Source organism: Dermacentor variabilis, chromosome 5, assembly GCF_050947875.1.
Source record: "Dermacentor variabilis isolate Ectoservices chromosome 5, ASM5094787v1, whole genome shotgun sequence".
Lineage (NCBI taxonomy): Eukaryota > Metazoa > Arthropoda > Arachnida > Ixodida > Ixodidae > Dermacentor > Dermacentor variabilis.
In genome coordinates this window covers 119274966-119293379 of record NC_134572.1, presented here as the reverse complement: position 1 = coordinate 119293379, position 18414 = coordinate 119274966, and the positions used below count along the sequence as shown (strand labels likewise).

At 45.2% G+C, this 18414-nt stretch overlaps 1 protein-coding gene and 1 non-coding gene across 3 annotated transcripts in view; both read right to left on the bottom strand.

Annotated features, from left to right (window-relative positions):
- Nucleotides 1-6523: 6523 nt before the first annotated feature.
- Nucleotides 6524-6595, bottom strand: TRNAD-GUC (transfer RNA aspartic acid (anticodon GUC)). The gene has a single exon. It is a non-coding gene; the product is annotated as a tRNA-Asp (tRNA).
- An 8130-nt stretch (nt 6596-14725) lies between these two features.
- LOC142583123 (uncharacterized) overlaps nt 14726-18414 on the bottom strand; it is a 120061-nt gene continuing 116372 nt past the window's right edge. For both annotated transcript variants that reach the window (XM_075693454.1, XM_075693453.1), the window contains exon 14: nt 14726-17508. The gene's annotated coding sequence lies outside the window, so the exon portion shown is untranslated. The remainder of the gene's footprint in view (nt 17509-18414) is intronic.

Below are 18414 nucleotides of genomic sequence, written 5' to 3'. Positions count from 1 at the left end.
ATGCTTTGCCGGGACCTTCGGATGCTTCCAGTTGTACCCCAGGCCGCCAGGCCAACGCTACCCTTGGGGCTTGCGACCCAGGTACAACCACGGGCGTCAGCGCCGAGTTCCCAACAGATCGTACCAGCAGTCCGATCCCAAACAATGTCTACAGTACAGGCTGCGCGTGTTACTTGAGCTGGCGCGTGCGCCAACTCGAGCCCAAGAGTTGTCGCTCGCGTATACGCCGGTGCGGGCCACTCGCGTTCTCTGTCTGCAAAACAATGAACCGCACTGAGCTGCAAATTAATCATGAGCGTTTCTAATACGTATATCCTGAAGAAATTCGTTACGTGTTCGCAGAAACACATAGCAAAAAACTGTGCCTCTCTAAAACGCTGGTTAGCGTTTATGGTAGCTCTTAACTCTTAAATATTGGCCATTGACCACAGACCGTAGTAAAATTTGAGCTCGTGGGTTCTTCTACATTTAACAGTTTTTACGCACCCCTGTAGCACCTCGTTAATCTATCTATCTATCTATCTATCTATCTATCTATCTATCTATCTATCTATCTATCTATCTATCTATCTATCTATCTATCTATCTATCTATCTATCTATCTATCTATCTATCTAGCTATCCCGCTTTTTCAAAAGAATACGGTATGCAAAAAAAAGATGGTTACATAACAGGGACGACAGAGATACTGTCGCAACCAATGGATCGCGATATAATCATCATCACGCATATACATCATACGTTGCTGGTGAAGCAGCGCACTTACATCGTTACATCGCGTATACATCGTTTCGAACGTAAAATGGGTTCCAGCAAGTACGGACGCGAGCATAAGCAAGAAGAAACGAACAGGTCAACGCTGGACTTACAACTGAAGTCTGTTGGGAATACATTCCACAAATCTCCGCCACGCATGCGTATACAACCAAGAACAATAACAAGGTTTATAGTCAAAAATCAACAAAAAGATATGCACAATACTTGCTGGAACCCCTTTTACCTTCGCCGTGCCCCAAATGGCCCAGCAAACCACACTACTAAACACCGTTTCGCTTTTTGACGGCGACCGTCTTTCACCTGATTATCACGCCTCAATTCGTCGCCCGATGCAAGACGCGCCTGTCGCGCTATCACGTTCCTCGTTTACGCAGCTTCTCGACATGCTGGCGTACCTCAAGCTGGCGGTCCCGATGTCTGTCCAATGCAAACCATCTGTATGACTTGCAAAACGAGAGCTCGTGGCCTCAAAGGCGTCGAGATCGCACGGTGGCGCTGACGAACGAAAAATCGGTTAACTTAAAACCAGTGATGGAACTCGAATTTAGTTTGGCATTATTATTATATTTTTTTCGTACGTCAGCGCCGCCGGGCAATCTCGGAGCCCCTTGGCGATCACCGTCCCCGCGTCGCAAGTCATGTTGAGCGCGACAGCGTAGAATTATGTCGGCGCAATAGACAGTTTTAGTTACACGTACGTAGAGGCTTTGCGTACGTAGAGCTTCTACGTGTCAGCGGTGCGCATGCGCAGAACGTAGCGGGGGCGCGCGCGTCTCACGGACGTACGTGAGATTGCGTGCGTTTCTTGCGCACGTAGACAGCTTCGCGCGGGAGTTCCGCAAGATCACGAACAAGCGATAGCGGGCCGCGCGCGCGCAGACGGCTCGAATCGAAACACGGCGACAAGATTGAATCGGCTACCGCCGTGTTCACATTTCCCGATAGATGGAGCTACGGGGTCCCTCTGGTTAGAGTTACTGTATATGCTACCACAGGTAGCCTTTGGTAGCGTATACAGTAACTCTTACCTCTAGTGTTCCCGTATATGCTCCCGCAGGGAGCATATGCGGGAGCATATACAGGAACACTACCTCTTGGCGTGCGTCGCGTACGTGTAGCTAAAAGCGTTTCAGATGGCGTGCACGTAAGGTACGTAGGATTTTCACGTTTGCGTACGTGAAGCCTCTACGTACGTGTAACTAAACTAATAGCTTCTTTTACGTGAACCCGTCCAGGCAGGTCGAGTCAGGAATAGGCAGCTGATCTGACGGTGCTTACGGTTGCTGTTGTTTTCTTTTTTTTTTTGCATCCTGAGTCTAATGGAGACGACAGAGCGCGCAAGCAAAGCGTCGCTAACGCGCACATTTGACCTGTCCCGACCGCGCTTACTGTAATCTTGCTTAGCGGGCGGGCTGATTCAAACCACACCGCGCACGCAGATGTCTTCACTCTGAGCCAAGTTTCTTGATAAGTTTTCGCACCTGCATTTCGCGTGACTTGACTTTCCGCACGTCATGCTGCGCCAGCCGACCGTCCTCTGCTTCGCCCGTCTCCGAGCATGAACGACGTAAGGACATCGCAGCACAGATAACCTGATACGACGACGCACACTCCTTTTAGAGCGCAGCTCTTTGGCGTCCGTTCCTGGGTTTAGCGTCGGCGTCGTCGTCGGCCTCGTAACCAGCGCCGCCCCCCTTTCATCCCCCCAGCGCTAGCAGCGACCGACTGATACCGCTGGATGCCGCTGACGCCGCTAGAGAGTCAAGATAACGTGACTGCATAGAACACCGTCGCCGCCATGCAGAAAGATGAGGAAAGGGTCCCCCCCCCCTGTTCTTGTGTGGCGGATAGGGTGCTCTTCAGTTGCCGACGCGCCGGTTATTCGTTGTCCCTGAAACCAACTCCGCAGCTGGGGTTGACTCACTATCGGCGTCAGCGGCATCAGTCAGTCGCTGCTATCTCTTCCCTCCTCCCTTTATCGTGTTGTCCGCTTGCTGCGCGCGCTTCTGCCCCCATCGTTTGCCGCTGGGTGTACACGCCGCCCCCCTCCCCCCTCTTCCTGCGAGTCTCCGGTTGTCAAAGCGCCGGCTCGAACTTAATTCCTTTCTTCGCTCCTCCTCCAATGCAACCCCTGTGCGGTGGCAATCAGAGAGCCAGATCGGTGGCGGCGGATCTGTATATGTGCACCGCCCGAGCCGAAATTGCCGCTGCCGTTCGCCCTGTGCGGTGGCAATCAGAGAGCCAGATCGGTGGCGGCTTGACATAAAGACAAACAGCAATTTCCTAACACTTATGCGGGAGAACATCCCGTTCCTCTCGCTCGTAACGCGTCCCACGGCTGTGACAACCTCGCGAGGCACTTGTACAGATCTCGTCTTTGAGAATCAAGCATTGGTGTACCAAGTCGAACATATATCAGTCTATTTCTCCGACCACAAAGCTTCCTTCATGACTGTCAAGAACTGTTAGTGGAGTCTTTGTTAAAGGAATACGTGTGAAAAATAAAAAAAAAATTCTGTGATAGCGCATACATATGTTGCTCGATTTCTTTGCCTCAATCTATCGAAAAGGTGAAACAGCTTATTTGCTGCGCTCAAATTTCGCATTAGGAAGTAACGTAATCGTCGGCAATTTTTAAAGTAGGACAAAGTGCTGGGATGCGCATGTGATAGGTAGTCTATGGATACATGATTACACGTTGGAACTAGGAAACTACCTTATACTAATTTTTTTTCTTTCCGTTAAAGATATCGCTTAAGTTTTTGCCATCTTGGGCTGTTAACGCTGCCGTTTTCTATCCGTAACTGCCAAATGCATCGGTGTTACAGACAGTCGATCTGTGTGCGTGAAAATGGATGTGCGGACGCTTTCGATGTTTCATGACCGTGCTATTTTGACGTCACTGTGCACAAAAGCTAATTCTTCGTGTGTAGCAGCTCGAGATCGTCGGCGTCAATGAATTGAAAGTAATAAAATGAATTAAATTCTACGGTTTTACCTGCCAGAACCACGATTTGATCATTACGCACGCCGTATAATGAGGGACTGCGGATTAATTTTGACCACCTGTGTCCTCTAAAAGTACGCGGGCACGCAGTGCGGCCGTCGCGGTCGGGAGTCGAGCCCGCAACCTAACGCTCAGCAGTAGAACGCCACAGTGTTAGGGTTGGCGTCTGACACCACGTGGCGACAGGCCATTCACCCTAACCCCTGAACCGGAGCCCACGTGCACCGGAGAGGTCATTCACCTGACCTTCCCTGAACCGGAGCCCACGTGCACCGGAGAGGTCATTCACCCGACCTTCTCCCCGGATTCGCCGATGAGAGGATCGACCTCTCCTTCCCGTGCTTGGTATTGCAGGAGGAGGGGCCCTCCGTGCCTGTCACGTGTCATCGATGGAAGCAAGATCCCGCCCACACTTGTAGAGAGCTATTTAAGGGGCTCCAAAATGTATTTTGAGATACTTCTTACTTGAGACTTCATACTTCATGCTTTCCTTATTTTCTTTCAACTACCTTTGAATAAACCGTGCAAGTTTCGCACTAGCAAATCGTCTCGCCCCTGCTTGGTCGCCATGATCTACCGGATGCCTGCAGCCCGCCGACAACGCCACGCTACCCAATAAGCAATGTCGGTCGAGCTTCGATAGGCAGGCGCCGCTACTTCTCGGTAGCAGTACAGTACGCTACCCTGGAGTACGCAACAACAGCCACCGAATCATCGTGGCGGGCAGAAGTAAAAAAAAAATTGACTCGCCATCCCGGCCCTGCGAAGGGGGATGTCCAGCGAAGCTTTTGACAACCACCATTACAACTGCTGAGAGGGGTATGCAATGCTTTATTGCCTTATAGTAATGGTAATTTTGACAGCACATCACCGCTGGTCGTATTGCCGTTTCTTGATCCCGTTGCCGCTCCTCGTATTCACGCTGCTCTTCGGGAGTCCTAGATATATGTGTCGCGTATATCCATAGTGGTGCCGCGACAATAATGAAATCAGTCGCTAGGCTGGTCCTTCTACATATGAACGTCTAGTGACGTCACTCCCGACGTCGTAAGCTGCCGTCGCCGCGGCAACTTGCGCAACAGTAATCTTTACCGGTAAACGTGCGCGAGGAGCGCTATACGTGCTTCGCATCGTTATCAGCAGCGCCTTGCCATAAATGACAAGCTTGGGAAACTCGTTTTGTGCTTGTTCTTTATTGAAACGAATGTTGTGCTGTGTATCGTACGTGTGATACCAAAGAATGTATGCACTTTTTGCTTCAAGCGCTGAAGGCTTTTTTCTTTCTTTTTTTTAGTCGCTGAATGGTATTGTTTTTTTTAGTGAGGTCGCACCGCGAAAAATCCCGTCAACTAGAGGCTAACAGCTTCGGTGTAAAAAAAAAAAAAAAACAAGGAAGCGAGAGAGAGATAGAGAGAGAGAACAATAAGAGCTATGCAACGGAGACTACATTCTTTACCTAAACTAACAGGCACCCACCGACATTCTGCAAAAGACAGCTGACTACAGTATTTCTAGTATTTCTACTGGCAACACCGCCACACGGATGCGCACCCCCGGACGCAGCTCGAACAGTTTCTGCTGTCGCAGCTATTATGCGGCGACAGTGTGCAGAATGCCTTCATGCGCACTCAGAAGGATCGATTCTACTGGAGCGACGCGGAAAACCTACGATCTCGGTCAAGTCTCAAAGATGGCGGCTTGAGTGGCTTTGGAAAAACTACAGAAAGGCAGCACCCGTTCTTGTCAGGAAATACACCCTTCGCGCTACCGTTACACTTTTCATGCAACGGTCAAGTTGTCAGGTGGCTACGAACACGCATAAGTTAAAAGCTTACCTGGCAGAAGTATCTGACTCGAGAAAGCTCGAGTGGTGTGCGATGCAGGCACGAAAATTCTTCCGATCCAGTTGTCCCGGTTGACGTCATCTTCTGGGCGTGAAAGTTCCGCGCTTTTCTTCGCCGTTAGTTAATAACGTCCAGAACATCATGGCACGCATTTCGGCTTCGTAAGTTCGACCTTGTGTAGCACACATTCACTACACATCAGCAAATTGACCATGGTATACGTGGTTTCCACCGCATTTTTCGCTGTGGCAGGTGTTACACTGAACGACGTGGACTCAAAAATGCGACCATGCTGCAAAATTTCAGCAAGAACAGTGCAGCGCTAAGCACAAAATCTCTTTTTCGAACACGTGCAGAGAAATATTGAGGACGGGGCCCGTACATAACGTTCTTCTAAGCTCTCCATCCCCTCTCTAACTCCACCACGTGACCGGCTTCTAACACACAACTTTTTTTTTCGTTTTGACACTCCTAACGCTAACGCCATAAAAGAAAGCCAAAATGCATGCGCAAAAAAAAAAAAAAAAAGAACGCTGCTGCGGCTGCACAGGTATCAGACGCCACAGCTTCGATACATAGTGTGCGCGTGGGATTTATTTCATACCTCATGCTGTGGTATTTCCTTGGCTTTCTGTCCCGGTCTAAAAGAAGTGTTATAGAAACGTGGTTAAAGCACACTATTTTCCCCGCCAAAGCCTCATGATAAATTCGCAGTGTTCAGGTGTTCATCCTTTCAGCATGCAAGCAAACACTCGGGCCGTTTCGCACGGCGGTGGGACGCCAGTTTTACGATGTTTCTTTGAAATTATATCCTCTTACTTCAAGTTATATAAAAAAAAAGGAAAAAAAATGTTTGCGCAAGAAAAAGAAAAGACACGCAAGAAAAAAAAAGCTACTCCCCGTCGGGGAATCGAACCCCGGTCTCCCGCGTGACAGGCGGGGATACTGACCACTATACTAACGAGGACGAGTACTCCACGGCGAAATAAGGCCTTATATAGATTTGCATAATTCACATCCAGAATGTTGCCGTCATTATTTAGTTTTCGTTTACTTGGCTCATTTCTCTTGTAACGATTTACGCCGTTGTGTACAGCCAGGTACAGCTTATGTTGAAAACGCGCCACGTAACTAAGATGGCCCGTGATCGAGTTAGTTTCAGTACGGTGAAAATATAACCGATCACGACGAACGCGCTATTTTTAGCTATCACCTCGCACGGGCGGAAAAGCATTCTAATAACTTTACGCCCTAAACAGTGTAGATGTTCTGCCCATAGAATAAAGAACCAGCTTTTCTGCCGTTCAGGTCAGTTAGATGCCATTGATTGCCTTACCGCATACATTCCTGCTCTATTCTTTATTGGTCAGAAGACGCGACCACAGAACTTGCTGGATCCCTAGATGTGACGCTGACAACGTGGCTACAGCGCCTATAAACACTGTAACATTGTTTATAAACACTGTAACGTGGCTCCAAAATCACGGAAGTGGCGTCTCGGCGCGTCACGATGTGCCCAGCGGGTAGCGACCTGCGATAGCTTGCGGTGGAATCAATCTAGTTTAGGAAATGTCATACTATATTACTTGCCGTTTCTTTTCCTTTTCTGGGGTTTTTGTTTCTAGCTCCAAGACGTGCCTCAAGCTTTTCATATGGCAATGCGATATACCTCTGTGCTGCGTGGAAGGTTGCGGCCGTAGCCGCTAACCTGTTATTAGTGGGAACGACTGCTTGCAAATAGAGAGGTAATTTTGGCACAAGTACAGAAGAACAATTATACCGGTGTCACACGGCCACTTTCGATTGCGATCATGCCCGAGCCGGATCAAAATTCTCGACCGGGATTGGCTCCCTCGTGCAGATTGCGCAAAGGAACCAATCGCGACCGAAAAATTCATTCCGGATCGGGCTTGACTGCCATCAGAAGTGCGCCGTGTGACAGCCGTATTATCCGGCAATCCGAATATCCGGACACTATCAAATGAATAACCAGCCAAATAACCAATCACCCCGGTTATCTGGTTTTCAAATATAATTAAAAAAAACAAACGATGAATCAAATAACCGGATAACCGGCTTCTCTGCAAGACCGGTTTGATGTTGCTGCGCTAATGGGTAAATTCTGACAATCTCTGATGGGCCACACTGGTCTAGTGAATTACTGCTGAATACCATATAAACAGAACCCTCACAAGTTGCTAAGAATGATGTAATAGTCTCAGTGTACTCTCAATGGAGTTTCCATGCTGTTGCAACTGCTCCACCACACAATGCAAACCCATAATATATTAAATTGGAAAACAGGAAACATGCCAGTCAAGGCTTGGCAGGCTCATGTAGTAAAACGAGTAAAACACGTCAGGAAGCGATGTACCAGGCATTTGGCTTTTACCAAGCTCTTCCTAACTTTGTAAAGCTTTTGTCAAAGTACTGCAAGTGAGTAGTTTTGCGCAGTCTGCAGTGCGCCGTTATCTGGATTGTCTGCAAAATGCACGACCCACGTGAAGTAGTCCCAAAAGCCGCGGTGTTGGCATGCTTTTATTACCATGCTCGCCGTCGGAGAAGCGAGCATCTTATTCACAAGCTGAAATGCATCAGAAAAGCAGATTTTGTTTTGTTCCATAAACTGTTAGACTATTGGCGACCAAGGGCAAGCGAACAAAATAATGACCATTGTCAATTGTGCAAATGGATGCTGAAGACGTAATTGGTGACGTTCAGTTGATGTCACGTGTTGACAAAAAAATTATGGTTTAATGTCCTGAAACTGTACGGTGGTAGCAAGGGAACCGTATTAGAGTGCTCTGGATTAATTTCAACCATCTGGCTTCTCTAACACACACCCAAAGCGTGGATGTAAGGGTGTTTTTGCCTTCCACTACCATTGGAACGTGGCCATGGCGGCTGGGAAAGGAACTGATGACTTCGTGCTCAGCAGTCACAGTTTGTTCAAGGTGTAAGAACTTTTTTGACGATTTGAAACTGTTGTAACACTTGTCTGTATATGTTGTATACCCACCCCCTATGTAGTACCCCTACTACCGGGCCTTTAGCTCTTTCATTACCGCGCCTAACTATCTATCAATCAGTATGATCAAAAGTTTTTCTATGCGCTGTTAAACACTTTCTTTCGTATTCTTCTACTAGTAATGTCATGCACCGTCCGAAATGACGACTGAGCTGCAACTATTTGTCAGGTTTTACCATTTTTTGCAGATTGGGGAGTCTCAATGTATAAAGCTTCAACTGGAGGTATCGTCAGAGTTAGCCTCCAGTGCTCCTAGCAGTTCTTAAATAAAACAACGCAAAATTTGCCCTTTGGTCGAGTTGGCAACATAGCTTTTAAATGACAGCAGCAGTGAAAACGCAGAAACTTCTCTCAGGTTGTCCGATTGTCAGATCCGATATCTAGGCTGTCTTAACGATGTCTCAAACAATGGTAGATGCTCATGAGTGCATGTTAGTTTGATAATTGCGTGCAACTAAAATCAAGTGCAACTTTATTTTTCACGCCGTGGGTTGCTTTTACCGATGAGCGCTTCGACAGCATATGTACAAATTATTATGAGCAATCCTTCCTGTCATGGGCCTTTCGCTCTTTCGCTCACACAAGAGCACACAGTCAGTTTCACACCAACCTTCAACCAAAGCTTGACCAGCAGTCTAATTTCTTAAATTTTTAGCACTGCTTGCACAAGTGCCTTTATTCCCTACTGTAAAATATTGTGCAACACTCAACATTACTGTACATCAAGTACAGCAACTGGACAAAGCACATGGAGACTCCAGTGCTAGTTGAACGCACAACACTAGACCACCTTTATTGCACAGAAAAAGCTGACTGAACGCATTAAGTATAAGAATGCTTCTGCATGCTTCCTGACATGACAACCATTGCTTCGCAAGCCTAAAAGTTGCAGCAAAAAATTCACCAGGTGCCTGGTCCAATGAGTCAAAACAAAAGCTTCCTGTACAATTAGGAACTTACCCGTTCTCACATTTGCAAAACTACTGCTTTCTCACATAACACTGGCATCAATAAAGATATTGTCGATGCCAACAAATCTTCATAATAATTTGTTTGCATGATTTTACTTACAAAAGTTAGGAACTAGGAGCCAGCTGCATATTTTGTATATTTCAGATTTTTCTTAGTCTCACTATTTATACTAGAAGTAGCAAATTACTATTACTTTCATTCGTATTCAATGAGGTGTTTTTTTCTTTAAGTTTCACATAAGAAGTCTCAAGAACTTTCAGCAATTATTCCTGCTTTACATACCTTCAAAACACCATTGATCAGGCTAAAATTTTATGCATTGCAGCATACGATGCAACTGTTATGTCTTGAAACAAAACGTTAGAGCATAAAAGCGCCAAAAATGAGCACATTTCTAGTAGTAATGACAGAGTTAAGGAAATAAAATGAAATGTAAGCAGTGCATTTCCACAGCCACTGAGCCACCACGACTCAGTGAGAGCCACCACCTATAGAAATTTTTGCAACAGAAGCAATTATTAAAAAGCTGTGCAGAAGGGCTGTAATGAGACACCACACAAAATTATATGATATAGTGAAGGAAGAAGGAAGGAAAGAAACTTTATTTTTCAAAAAGAAAATTAGGTGAGCATGGTTGTGCCCTTAGTCCAGGGCTCCACTGGCACGAGCGGCTCACTGGGCTTCGTCCAGGATAGCCACTTGGCTCTCCTTTCCCTCGTCCGCAAGACATGCCTCCCACTGCCTAGTTAACATGAGTTATATACATTCATATATGGGCCAGTAAAATGTTAAGGCCTTTCCAGGCTCTCCCATGTGATATGTTGCAGTGTGGGTTTGTTAGACCACTATGGACAGAAGTCCAGAAATCCAGTTGGGTTTATTTTACTGCGTTGATGAAGGTTGGGGAAGCTGTTTGTTTGAATGCATTGCCAGTCCCTACTCTACTGTCTGTTAAGGGCCTTGTGTGGATAACCGAAGACTCTGCGTTCCTCCCATTGTGAATCAAAAGAAAAAAAGATTGTACGTGCACATTACAGGTAACGTTTAAGAACAGTCAAAGTGTGTTGGAGCCACATTGGTGCTCATTTTTCACTAATAACATGTGGCTACAGATTCACTGTTAACAGCAACAATGCCTCCTTGCATTTTCAAGATCTCGACCTCCCCTGCTCTTCAGCAAGGCGTAGTATAGGTCCACTTGCTGTGACAACTACAGTTGCATCGTAACGGAGCTTTGCTTAGTGTACAGAAGCCATTTCTGTTCACTGTAGGGTTACTTCAATTTACTCTTGGATTTCATCACAATTGCATCACGTGAGGTCATGTGGGCGAGTGAAAAATTAATTAACCTTGCATTAAGGCCAAGCTATTGTAATGCATTTCAGCTTCGAGCCTTTCACTTTAGCTGAGCCACTTTGCGTGTTCTAGTGTAGCCATTGCTTAAACAACCAAAAGTGCATCACAGGCTTGGAGTAGGGGAGTGTATAGTTGCCAAGAGCTGGCCGGGAACCTCCTGCAACAGAGAGTTAGAGAAGAAAATGTGGCTAGTTGGTGTGTATCCCACAGTTTAAACATGTTTACTAGCACTAAAAAGATGCGAGATGCAAATGAGAAGCACAGAGAACAAGTCTCCAGTGTGCTCCTCATTCTCATCTTGCCTCCTTTTAGCACTAGTTAAATGTGTCTCCATTCCACAACAGAGAAATACAATATGGGCTTTGGGGTAGGAGCCAAGAAGCACATTTCACGCTTGCTTGAGTGATGAAAAAGAAACAGAGAAAGCTCTTGTGATGGCTTGAGTTTGTGTAGTCTGGTATACACACCTTGTTCAGATTAGTAGAGTGCACAGCAGTAAGAGTGGATGCAGAAATGATCATGCAACATCTTTATGTACCTCGAACATGGCTTAACTTTTACACTGCCCTGAACTGCTGTTGCCAGAGTACAATGAATGGAACTAAGTGATACGTAAACTACTTTCACAGAGTCTCTAACTAGGATGAGCTTTTGCAGTTTTATTAGAAGCAAATCTATGGCCAAGGCATCACGCACACCTGCAGCTGTTTCGGAGTATCTATAAACAAATGCCTCAACTAGGTATACAAGCCAACGCCACACCTGCACAAATTAAAATTTTTCCCAAATTATTAATGTAACAGGGCCAGAATTTCACTGGTGTTTTAGTTATGGCGCTGCTGCCAGTACGTCTGAATGACCGAGCTGTTCCAAAATATCATGCTCTCAAAACTGCTCGATATTTGCATTCTGTTGAGATCGGTTTTGCCCTTAATATGGCGCAAATGAAAAACTGTGAGAGTATTGATATCAATATGACAATCGTAAACAACTAGAAATCGGGCATTTTAACATATATTTACGGAAATTGGTAGGTATGCAGCGCATTAAAATGTGGACATTTGCTTTGTAGAAAACCAGGTTTCTTGGCGATGCAGTAACGAGTTTTATGTTATCAAACATGTTCGCACACGTCTTAACACAGCAGTTAGTGTGTATGTGCTTGCATGTGTTTTTGTGTGGCATTGTTGACCCAAGCAATTCGAAATCAGTCAAAGCGTGGATCAAGTGTCCTTATGGTACAGGGTATATTCAAATGAACGCAGAAATTCCATTTTGAACATCTGATGAACCACAGACACCGAGATGGCCACAGACACCGAGATGCTACAGGAGCAGGTCACTACACTAGCAAGAAGGCCTGCCACAACCTCAAGGATCAAAGAAATCCTAATCAATTTCCCTCATTCACCTTTCTGACGCCCACACCACAAAGGTCTGTGAGGGCCAATAAGGTCAATGGCACCAAGTGGACAGAACAGCAGAAACCACAACAAACTGAGAAATTACGCGAGTGCTGGCAAAGAGTGGGTCCTGAAGTACCATTGGGCTTCTACAAAGCAAATTTCTGCATTGTACTAACATACAAGGCTGAGGCATTCATCTGGAGTCCCCTGCCAAGTAGCTGGAGTTGTGCATGATGCCTTGGCCAAACGTTCGTTTCTAATAGATCTACAAAGCACGTACTGTTCTTGTTAGCGACTCCGAGAAGGAAAAGTATCACCTAGTTTCATTCACTGCACTGCGACGCCTCGTTATAGCAAAGTCACACCTGACATGAAAATAACTTAATTATATCCAACATTCGTTATATGCATGTTATTTGCATACCAATATTGGCAAAAATAATAAATGTTAAGACTTTGTTATTTCTGTTATTTCGTCACACCCAGGTTCGTTATATTTAGGTTCGAGCACATAAGAAGTCAACTAATCAACTGCAGCCGAATTGCAGCATGTGGTTTCTTTAAAGATGTACTAACTTGGCACATGTCGTCTTCTACATACTTTGTGGCCTTGCACTATTCAGTTTCTCCATTGTGCATGGCCTCACCAAATTAGAGATTCTACTTGCCACATACCGAGCGAGGAAAATAAGTAGATCCAAGGGACTCATTTTCTTGTTGGTCAAACCACATGAAGTATCGCACAATGAAGCCAGAGAAAGAACGAGAGAAGTTAACTGTTATGTACTACATATGTTTAATTGAAATTCAGAAATAACAAGCTAGAGGGAGACGAAAGTGGACAAAAAGATAGCATGTCACAGGCAGAAACACAGTTCACATGTTCCCCAGTGCACGTGCAATGTTTTACCAACCGGGCTACTGTGCCACTTTCCCTGCCCACTTTCTACTACTACTGGCTGGTCCCTACTGGCTACTACTGGCTACTGGCCAGGCTACTGCACCACTTCCCCTGCCCACTTTCTTGGGTGTCCATGTACAAGGGGCACTGTGCACAGCTAGTGTTAGCCAGTGGTGCTCACGTGTGTTACTTCATATGGTTGCGACTAACAAAAGATAGAGCATGTCAGGTCCCCTTATTCCTCTTGCTCATTGCATAGCAAGGACCTCTTGTTTTGGCAGTCTTGATGCCATGAGGTGTAGTACACAATGGTTTATTGGCCGGTTGCCTGCTCACTTGCGTGATGACTGCGGTTAAAAGTGACATTCCACGCCCAGCACCTTCGCCTTCAGCAGTGCTCACTAACGCTCCCAGAGCTAATCTAGAACACAAACACCCAAGAAAGTGTGCGAGGCAGGATGGCTGCCGGGGTGGTTTAATCGGTAAAGCATGCCACGTGTACCACAGAAGATTTCGAGCACAGTCCCCACCTGCAGCATGTTATCTTTTCGTGCACTTTCATTTCCCGTTACCTTATTTCTACATTTCCATTAAATGCGACAATTAATTGCCCCAACTTTTTTTTAGCACTGTCAAAGTACTGCATACTTGACTAGGCAGTATAAAGCGCAGTCGAGGACAACAAAAAATTATATAGGGTGATGAAATTAGGAAATTTGCGGCTGCAAGTTGGAATCCACTTGCCCAAGACAGGGGTAATTGGAGATCGCTGGGAGAGGCCTTCATCCTGCAGTTGACATAAAAATAGGCTGATGATTTTTTCTCTGGCTTCATTGTCCGATACTTTGTACGACGGCAACATACTATTTGTCTTTGTATCACCACTCACATTAGTTTGCACTGAAGCCTTGCTGCCAACATCGCAACTTCAGAGAGCAGAAGATCTTAGCTTATCTGCTGCATATAGCTTGGTAGTTTCCTGTTAATGTCAATAACTTGGAAAGAGGTACTCTAGATCATCAACTTTCCAGGCTTTAATAAATATGTCTGGCCTAATTTAAAACATCCAAGCTTTCAGCTCCTTCCAAAGTTCAACAGCAGCTAAGTTTCAAACTGAAAGCTTCCCTAAAGTTCACTGTTCTTTGAATCAAACTGCATGTTCCTTAATGACCCACAACAATATAAAAGTACACTAGAAATTCCCAGGCAGGCATATGAAGTGCTTATGAGATCTAGATGACATGTTGACATCCGAAAATGAAGTCCTGGCTGCTCAACTGACCGTATGGATATAGACAGTGAGTTTTAGTAGTCCAATAAGATTTCCAATAGATTAAAAAATTTTGCTATCATATTTGCAACACTAAATGGCTTGATGTGCACAGCTTGCTTCATCTGTAGCCAAAAAAACATTAACAGCCCCCCAACACCAGAAACTTCTTACTGCCGTTGACACTTTATTTCATCATATGCACTTTTTGTTACAAAGGGGAAATAATTTGTGCAACAAACAGCTGGTAGATTTCTAACTAAAACTGTGTTACAACACAAGAAATTGCAATTAACAAGGCTAAACTCATGCATAAGGTGAAGGGGAACATGTTTTATATATCTATAGAGTATTTTACATGGTTAACATACAATGTTGGAAGTTTTTGTGGGCGACCATTCCGAGTACGAGACACATGTCACCTCCTTTAATATACATTGCACAGGAAACCGGCTACATCTACAAACATCACAAGAAAAAAAGAAAAGAATTACCGTAATTAGGAATGTAGTTTCCCAAGCCCATTCAAAGCTTAACTCTCGCATATGACATCCGCACGTGTACATGTGTCATGCACAGGTCCAGACACGTACAATTTCTGGCAAATATTTACACAACGCAAGCCCCTGTCAGCTTCCGTGCACCGTGACAACTCGCAGAACAAAAAAAAACGCACACAGCTCTCCCAAAGTAAAACAGATATGTCCCTGCAAAAATATTCATAAATAACACGAACAAGCTCAGTAAATCTGGAACGCATACAATCAGAAGTCAAAAACACCGGCGCCACGCTATATCACCGGGGGTTAGTGGTCTACAATCGGGTGAGAGAAAAGATCACGAAAGTATACTGTCGGATAAAGAGACTTGCAGCATTCGTAACATCAGTAAAAAAAGAAAAGTTTGTAAGGGGGAGGATTGAAAAGAACAGAACACTACCTCAGTAATAGAAACAACCTGAGGCACAGTTACATTTCTCCACAGTCCTTCCCCATAAGGGCACGGCTCACCCTTTCCAAGTGAAAATCCAGCTCGGCAAATACGGTGCTGCCTAACACCACTCTGCAGAGACAGGCAACGGTACACAAGCTCCTTTCCAATCATTTCTGGGTACAAAACGACAATACATGTGGTGAAACCCTTAGCGAATGCACTAGCATCTAGACACTGTATGCACATGACATGCTGTTCTGAGCTAAACAATAATTCATCCCAGAATAAAGAACAAACAAGCGAGAAATTAAACTAAAAAGCTTAAGGCATAAGTTTTTTAAAAGGAAAACAGAAAGAGTAGGGAAGATTTTGGAAATAACGCAATAGAATATATAAATTGGGTACTCCTCAAAGTCTGAATGCAGAGGAAGTTAGATTGAAGCTGCTTTATTATTATTTTTTGCATTAGTGATGGGCCTCGAGAAAACACAAAATTTAATTAACTAGTGAATTAAAGCTTCGGGGGATGAAAAGACTACAACACCCACCGCAGACTTCAGCACATGGTGGAACGCAGTTATTATGCTTGCACTTCCCAAATCCACCGAATTTTCGCTACACGAGTCAAGCACTGCACTGCGCAACGCCGACAGTGCGACCAGAGTGATCCCCGCGTCCATCTTAAGTGAAGGCTCACGCACAGTCAAACAAAGGCTACGGTAAACGGGCAGCGAAGGATACGACACAAAGCCTATGCTACAAATTCCTCAAAATTTGGCAACTAGCTGGTCCGAGCACAGTCATCGAGTGCATTGCACACACGCCGTCGCATTCATAAAAACGATCAACAACAACAAAAAAAAACGAGAGGCACGATAAACTGTAACAAACGCAACAGATGTCAAAAGCACGAGCGCACCAGCAGGCTGGCATGTCCAGTGCCGCTACGCGCGTCACCCTCAGACACGAACAAAAGTGACTGCAATCTTGACTAGACAATGCACACATTGAAAGATGAAACATTGATGACTACAGCACGCAACATAACAGCAATGTAAACACAAGCGAGCAAGCTATTGTTAATGCGGGCAATAAGTAAATAAAAAAGAATGAGGAGGCTAGGCCTATCCAACATTCACCTGTCGTTCTACCGCACTTTAAAACAAAAGCACCGTTGCGGTGACATTGCTCTTCAATGTTACTTCAATGCACAGCTGTCATGATGTTTCGGCACAAACCTTGCTCCCAAGTGTGCATTAAATACATGAAATGTTAATCCTTTTTTTGTTGCTGCCTCGTTCAGCCGAAACAACTATGTGTCTCTCGCAACAATGCGCAAACGACACACAAGGAAAGCGTCCAAGCACTGTATGCATAAAAGAGCAACACAGTCACTCGGGTCTTGCCTTGTAATCCCTCGAGTACAACTGCCTCACACGCAACTGTTTGAACAGGGTGTGTCATCAGCGCCAACAACAAGCCATGCTGACTTTAAGATATGGTATGTATAGTAGCTTGTTTTCACAGGGTGTCATCGCGAAAAAAGAATAAAAATAAATGTTCCCGGAAGTCCTGAAGCACAAAAATATCTGTACATACCACATCTGAGGCCTGTTGATGCTTGCGGAAAAAACAGAACGTTCAAATTGTCTCAAATGCTAATGTAGAGAAGGCCACGCTACGTAAACTAAATGTTGGGCCCACATACGTGACACATGAATTTGACCACAACACGAGGGTCACGTACAGCCATCAAAACACAACTGCACATTACACTCCTGCAGCAAAAACAAGAATAAGAAAATGGGAGGGAGGGGACATTGATGAGGTGGTTAGATCAAAACTGGCGGCACAATACATATCAGACACACTGCAGAATAACAAAGCTCAAACAGAGAAACCGGGCTTAAACTACTTCAGGAGACTGGTGGATGATGTAGAATTTGTAAAGGCCTGTGGAAAACTGCCTCGAGAAGGTTGGAAAGCTCTTGCCGGGCCTTTCCGATGACTCATCCTGAAAAAATAGAGAGAAACAGGTGAATCAAACCTCACGGCTTTCCAAAGAGCCAGTAACATAGTACAATGAAGTTAGCTGTGCGGACAAGTTACTGTTGAGCCTTCTTTAGAAACTCTTCCACGCTGCCAATTTCGGGAGCCTAAAAATTATTCCGTCGCCATAACCTGCCTTTCACACTAAGAAAATGATGCCTAAGGCATAGCACATTCCGGCCAACTGAACTTGCTTCAGTGGAAACAACACCAAATGGCCCTTTCTGCTTGTACCCCCACTTGCATGCTATGCTCGCAGACAACTTTCTGTGGCTAAGTTTAAGCTGGGGCAAGAGAAAGCATAGGCACCTTATTTACAACAGCAAAATAAGACAAAGCACACAAATGAGTGTTTAAATTGACTTATTTTTCTGTGTTTCTCTTCCGAATCTGGGATAAATGCGAATCCATTGCACCTGCAAGCTATGCAGATTCCAGCACCTCTTCCGAGAAACCAAGAGCACTCTCAAATGGTGCTGGACTACTCGGCACGGTAACGCATGTGCAATAGCTCCACCTTCCGTAGCTATCCCTTCATTGCACAGAAAGTTGTCCGCGAGCATAGCAACGTCATAGTCAAACCTCAATATAACAAATTATTGGTTATAACAAAGTAAATATAAAAACTGCCTTGTCACATTGGTGTGTCGTGAATCTACTGTCACAGTGAAGATGACCATGACTAGCAGACTAGAGATGATGAGGACAAAGTAGTGTGGTTACTGCTAGTGGTTTCCAGCCAGATGTCTTAGGTGTCCACCTGAACCTTCTGCGTTACTCTTGCCGCCTGCATTTATGAACAACATTTGTGCCTTCTTCCACGTCACAGTATGCTTATATAATGATTACTGCATATAACGAAGGTATTTTT